This window comes from Brassica oleracea, chromosome C1 (assembly GCF_000695525.1).
Source record: "Brassica oleracea var. oleracea cultivar TO1000 chromosome C1, BOL, whole genome shotgun sequence".
Lineage (NCBI taxonomy): Eukaryota > Viridiplantae > Streptophyta > Magnoliopsida > Brassicales > Brassicaceae > Brassica > Brassica oleracea.
Genome location: NC_027748.1, coordinates 2233860 through 2241039, shown reverse-complemented (window position 1 = coordinate 2241039; position 7180 = coordinate 2233860).

The window sequence follows — 7180 nt, the reverse complement described above, 5'->3', positions numbered from 1 at the left end:
TCAACGCAAAGGTTATTTTTGCAATTGTCTTTGAAATCTGTTATTTCGGACGACTGAAAAATAAGTCGTCTACTATTGTTTGGCTAAAAAAAAACTCCAAAAAAGCTAGACGACTTACATTTCAGTCGTCATAGGTTAGTTTTGCATTTGACTGGATAATTTTAGAAGTTTGACTTCCCCAGACGACTTACATTTCAGTCGTCTGTCGAAAATTAAAATAATAATATTTTTTTTAAAAGTAGACGACTTACAGTTAAGTCGTCATATGTTAGTTTTGCAATTGAAAAAAAAACTTCAAGATTTAATTATATACAGACGACTTATAATTCAGTCGCCCACGAGATGACTGAAATGTAAGTCGTCCAGGATTTACGAGGTTTGACCAGAATCTCAGAAAAAAATCCTGGACGACTTACTTGTAAGTTGTCTCGTGGACGACTGAAGTTTAAGTCGTCTGTGTATAATTAAATTTTGAAGTTTTTTTTTCAATTGCAAAACTAACCTATGACTACTTAATTGTAAGTCGTTTACTTTTAAAAAAATATTATTATTTTAATTTTTGCCAGACGACTGAAATGTAAGTCGTCTGGGGAAGTCAAACTTCTGTAATTATCCAGTCAAATGCAAAACTAACCTATGACGACTGAAATGTAAGTCGTCTAGGTTCTTTGGAAACTTTTTTGAAACCAAACAATAGTAGACGACTTAACTTTCAGTCGTCTCAGGTTACAGATTTCAAAATCAATTGCAAAAATAACCTTTACGCTGACAAGACGACTTCCAGGTAAGTCCTCTACAGACATACGACTTCCAGGTAAGTTGTCTACAGCCAGACGACTTCCCAAGTAAGTCGTCTGACGAACAGATCTGGAAAAAAACTCGATGTCATACCTTAAATTGGTGAGATAAGTTCCTTAGCATACATAAGGCTTCTCCAAGCACACAGAATCACAAACGAAAGTAACCCACCCAGAATCGTTAGCTTCTATGACTCTATGAACCATAAAAAATTTAGAATCAAAATCTTGGGTTTTTTTAGCTCATTGTGGAGAGAAAGTGAGAGATATGTTGTGTTTAGTTCACAAGAATGGAAAAAGAAGAAGGGTAAATCGATTTTGGGAGCATTAAGAGCTTCAAATTGGTTGTTCATGGTGGTTGTGGTATTGATGACAATGACAATCTTGTAATTACTTGAAGATGATGAGGGTGAGAGAGTAAAAATGTCATTTTCGAAAAAAAAAAGAAAAAAAAAATTGATGGCATTTTCGTAAATTATATGAACTTGTGGGGTGAATAGGGCAAAACCAATTTTCAAAAACAAAGGAGGTTAGTTTTGTGTTTGACTTTAAGTTATAGGTCAATTCTGCAAAAAACCCTACAAATTTTGACTAAAACATCATTTTTACAAACCTATACCTCATTCAAGTGAAAGTAAAAAGAAAACTACACAGAATATATTTTCCATAATCGACGGGATTGGTTTAGTCACAAAACTTCGAAAGTTGGATGGGCAGTCATATTCTAAAATTGATTATCCCTATATATTAATTGAGAAACATTACAACTTATTTTTGTAGCCATATGTCATCACTACGATGATTCTTAGAATCATTAGAGAAATATGTTGTTTTATCTAATTATATAATAAATTTTTTATTAAACTAACCATAAATTCATTATTAATGTTCTTTATTATTTCCTTAAGTAAAAGTTACGGAATTGCTTAATGTGGCTAAAGTATATATGGTAATTAATAATTTTGAATAATAAAGATTTGATAAAAATTAGTGTATACTCTATCATATTTGTTTAATTTTAAACTATTAAAATAAATTAAACAACCACGTTAACCTTATATTAAAAATTTAGATTTTTCTGCATATGTTATATTTTGAATTTTTAAAAATGACTATAAATTATTAAAACTGTTAAAAGTCTCACATTCAAATTTTGCGATCCATGGTTTAAAATTTTTGTTATGACAAAATACAAATGATATAAAATCATATAAGTAAAAAATCTAATTTAATTAATTATTAAGATTAAAAGATATATATATATATCGTTTTAAATTAAACTATATACCATATAAAATACATAAATATTTTAATTTCGAAATTTACATTGAACAATTTTTTTTGATAAAAGCTTTGAACAAACATAGACAACTTAATTTTTTTAAATTATAAATTCTAAAACTATTAATCCTACAATAAAAATTTTGTTATCAATAATTTAAATTTTTTTTTATAAAAGATATATATGATCAAAAAATCATATGAGCAGAAAACATCATTTGATAGACATTAATATTAAAAATATACTATGTATATTAATATCATTTAAATTTATTATATATCCTATCAAATATAAAAAATATTGTTTTGATTAATAAAATTGATTTATATGTTTGCACCGATTTAATTTTATATATAATAATTACTGAATTTCAATTGTTCAATATATATTTATTATTTCATAATATGTAAAAACATGTAATACATAAAATAATTTATATATATAATGTTCATCCCGCACAAGGCGCGAATCTTAACCTAGTTACTATCATTAAAACAAAACATGATTTTGCCTTAAACAATCCCACATGCACTGTCTTGGGAGTTAAGACCCATTCGTTTAGGGGCCACCAATCTAGGTCCTAATCATCTTTGTCCTAATCGACTCTTAATTAGATAAATATTTAAACCTTTTTTATGAGATCAACATTTTGTAAGGAAATCTGTATTAGATATTTGATCATTTAATGTATAATATATAACTAAACAAGAAAATTAGCAATATATAGTTGCAATTTCTCATAACTAGATCCTAATAGAAAAATTTCATTCATTTCATTTTTTTGATTTTTTTTAAAACATAATCGATTTTTTTTAAAACATAAACATTCACTTGGACCTAACCTTTAGGCTTTAGTCATATATTATATTCCACTAAATGTCATTAATAATTAATAAAAACATTAGAACTTCATTAGGAATACTTATGGAAAACAACATCATACTAATAAATGTGTTCCAAACAACATAATAATTAATCTTGTGTCCAAACAATATAAAACATTAGGTCATAATTTTTTAATGGCTGTTTATTAATATTTTTAAATTAAATAATTAACTAATACACTCAAATAGTTTATGGAAAAATAAAAATAATTACAACTATTTTTTCTGAAGGTTTAGATACTAAAAATAATTTCATTTAGTATGAAATCAATTAAATCAATAGATTATTTCACTTATATATTCATAAATAAAAAAATTAATTCATTTAAACTTAAAAAAATCATATTAAATTAAATATGGTATACAATTATAGAGTCGATAAATTAACATCAAATAAGTTTTGTAGTTATATTTTTTTTATCAAAATATTGATCACACAATTAATCAAATATATTACAAAATTTTATTAAATATTCATAATGAAACAGTTTGAAATAATTAAAAAATAATTAATATCTTATATAATTTATATATTTAATAAAATATAAAATAATATATTTAAAGTTTTCAAATACACTAAAATAAAATGTTAAAACATATTTGATTTTGTAAAAAAAAACGAATTTTGTTATAAAAAAAATGTCCGCTCTTTTATGGGTTAAAATCTAGTGGATTATTAAATTGGAACAAAGCATTAAAGGCAAGGCTATGCTTTTATGTAGTTTTAATTAGTCTTTTAGACGGTTGAAGAAATGCTGTTGATATACAATCTATCAACATTGCATTCTGTATTTAAGTTTTTTTTGGTTGATAACTTGATATAAAGGCAATGGCAGAATCCGTGCTTGGCGGTTATAACCGGTACAACAACTTATAGCTGATCAAGGAAAATCCGGATTCAACACCTTATAGTTATCCGAAAGTTGGAGACTTGGGTCAGTTTATGTTGTTCAACCACAAAGGTCTGGTCTAATCCACAGGACCACAACAAAGATATACAAATAAGAAAAATGAATATCCAAAGATGGAAGAAACAAGTTACAAAAAAAAAAAAAAAAAAAAAAAAAAAAAGAAACATGTTAGTGGAAAAAAGTAACGACACGTACAGGTACGTAGTCATGCATTTTATTTGTTTGCTTTGATGTTCTGTTTGATGTCCTGTGTAACAGGATGGATCGTGGGAATACGTCATTAATTGAAACAAGATGACCATGACCATATGGCCCATAGTGTTTTTTACAAATTAGTAATTATTCATTTTTATATACTCTTTTATTCTATCTTTGAATTCTTTTTTTTGAATTAATGTTAAATTTATTCAAAAAATCTTCTTTGCATCAAGTGCAGCTTTGTTTAAAGAATTAAAAAATCAAAACTAGCTATTCCTCTACTCTTTAATTTTATTGGCCGGTAAATCAAATCAATCGAATAATTTTTTTTTTTTTCTTTTTTTTGATAATCCAGGGGTTCCCCGCTTCGCGGGTTTGGGCCCGGTCAGGCAGCGGTCCACTTCACCCGGGAGGGTTTTACCTGGGCTGGATCGAATCCAGTACCGCTTTGGTGTCCAGAAGAGGCATGATAGTTTCCGCGTGGGGGAATCGAATAGTTTATTTTGCATAGTAAATGTTGTCTTCTTCGTTGGCGGTGTTGTTCGATGGTGACATTAGGGTCAGTGTAAGCACATGAACGCGTTGTGCGAAATTGATGCCTTAAAATCCTTATGCTGTATAACATAAATTCAAGTTAAAAACATGTTAGTTACACTATAAAGTAACTACTCTTACTAACTATCAGTTATAGTTTTGAGATATGTCGAAACATTTGACCCATGAACCATATTTTGTATCTTTAGCTTTTTCGTTGGATTTCTATACCGAGCTCCTTTGGGTTGTTTGGTTTAGACGGTTTAATGTTTAGCTTTAGTTTTTGGTTTTTACCAAAAATGCATTACAAGAGCTAAACCACCATGAGTGACTCGATTTTAATATATTGTATGTCTTTCTGTTTTCTGTTTTCCGCTGCTTCGTAAGTTCGTGTCCTATCCAGAATAGGTCATTTTCAAGACCACGCCCAAAACATAATTGGATTCAAACCCACTTCTCATATAGTTATAACGTGCAACTAACCACTAGACTATTGACAGTTTTCGCAACATATGACCGGCTAAATACTTAATAAAAGGGGGGTCGGAAGCGGAGGCTTCCTTCGCTTTGGACCAAGGCCGGCTCTATTCGATGATCATGAATAATAACATTGTCAATATTTATACCGCTGCATCAAAATATAACAAAAGCATTTATTAGATAGGACTGAAATGTGTTAGAACAGCTAATTCAGGACCCATCAGATCCATATTATATGCGTCAGTGTTTATGTATCCAGCTAATGCTTGTACTTTGAAGGCGTACGTCAAAGTATGCTATTGCTTCTTCAATTTTATGATGCAACTAGGATGAGACCAGCGTAGTGAAATTACTATTATTATTTTTATTGGAAAAAGGTTTAAATTTAATGATTTTCAAAATAATTTTTTTTTGTTTCGGGTAGTTATGTACGACCATGCCTACGATAAAATAGTCGGGGAAAAAACTTAAAACTAATGAAATATAGGCTTGTTTCTAGAATTGCACCGGAGCTTCATCGGGCGTCCGCTTCCCACCAGAATTATTAATTCGGAATCCTATGGGAACTTACATAATATCACTTCTAAAACGCTTCTAAAATATCTTATTTAAAAACACGCCGAAAATTTACAATTTTTGTTGGATTTATGCTTCTATAAAAAAACACAATATCATAAATAAGTAAAAAATTTACAATTTTTGTTGGAATTATGCTTCTGTAAAAAAACACAATATCATAAATAAGTATAAAATATAAATCATGCCGCCAATGTCATACAAAATCACTCTGCCAAAACGCACTAATGGGCTGTCGCACATGTCAGTTTATATTCTATTGATCTAAATGAGCTAATATATAATTGTCCGTATACTGTGTAATTATTTAACGTTAGCCCATTAATAATCAAGCCCAAAAAGCAAATTAGAAAAGTGAACCGACCAAAATCGTTTTTTATTCTCGTCAAACATCATCTCTTACAATCTTCATTTTCTCTCTATCAAGACCCTTTCTTTCCTCCTCTATTTCCCAATATTAAACTTAAAACCACAGTTTGACAACAAAAAAAAATGTTATAAATCATGGAGTGGATTGCCATTAACCAGATCCGGCCCAAGATCAGTCCAATACCTAGAAGATGGAGAGATGGCCGAAGCCCTAAAGAGAGGAGAGAGAGAGAGCCGACTTCAGGAGAGAGAGAGGCGGCCACAAAGCTTAGAGAAAATGAAATCATTTCATTTTCCTATTAGATGTAATCTTTTCATTATTATGTATTAGTAGTTTTCCTAATCATAGTGAGTTTAGGTTTTGGATACTTTCCATTTATCTTCATCTTGTAATCCTTATATAAAGGAACCCCCTTGATCATTAATAAGAACACATGAATATTCAGTCTCTAAACTCTCTAATTACAACACGTTATCAGCACGATAGACTCCAAAACCCTGAGACGAAACCTAACCTAAAATCCGTCACACATAAACCCTAAACCAGGTGCAACTAAAAATCGATTTATCTCTCAAACCCTGAGGAACCAGACGACGAGCCACATATCAAATTGAAGCCCTTGACGAGAAGAATCCATCAGCGCAAACCGTTTATCGATCCGATCTCAGACGCGCCCACACTCGCAGAAACAATACGCGGCGCCGTCTTGGTCTTTTAGAACCCTAATCCCGAAGAACCCTAAATTGTTCTTGCTTGCGTTCCGGCTTGCAAACTCCGATCAAGCTCAACTCCGGTCAAGCAGCTTCAGACGTTCCCAGTCCGTGATCAACGTCCTCAGCCTCAGCTCAGCTTGCATCCAGCTCAGACCAAATCCCCGACCAGACGCAACCGTCCGCGAAAAGAAACAAGCTCGCGATAGCCCGCGGCAACGCGACCCGATAGGAGCCGTCCCGCGCCCGTCTCTGATCTTTGGAGGTCCGGTTTCTACAATCTGCAAAAGAAAGGTAATCCTAATTCTGAGAACATGAATCGAACCTGGTTGTTTTGTAAAGATTGAAACCCTAAAATCAGATCTCTAAAGATGAAAGCCATAGGAAAAATAGATCAAATCCTAAAGAGTAAATCGAAGCTCGAATAAGTCCGATCTC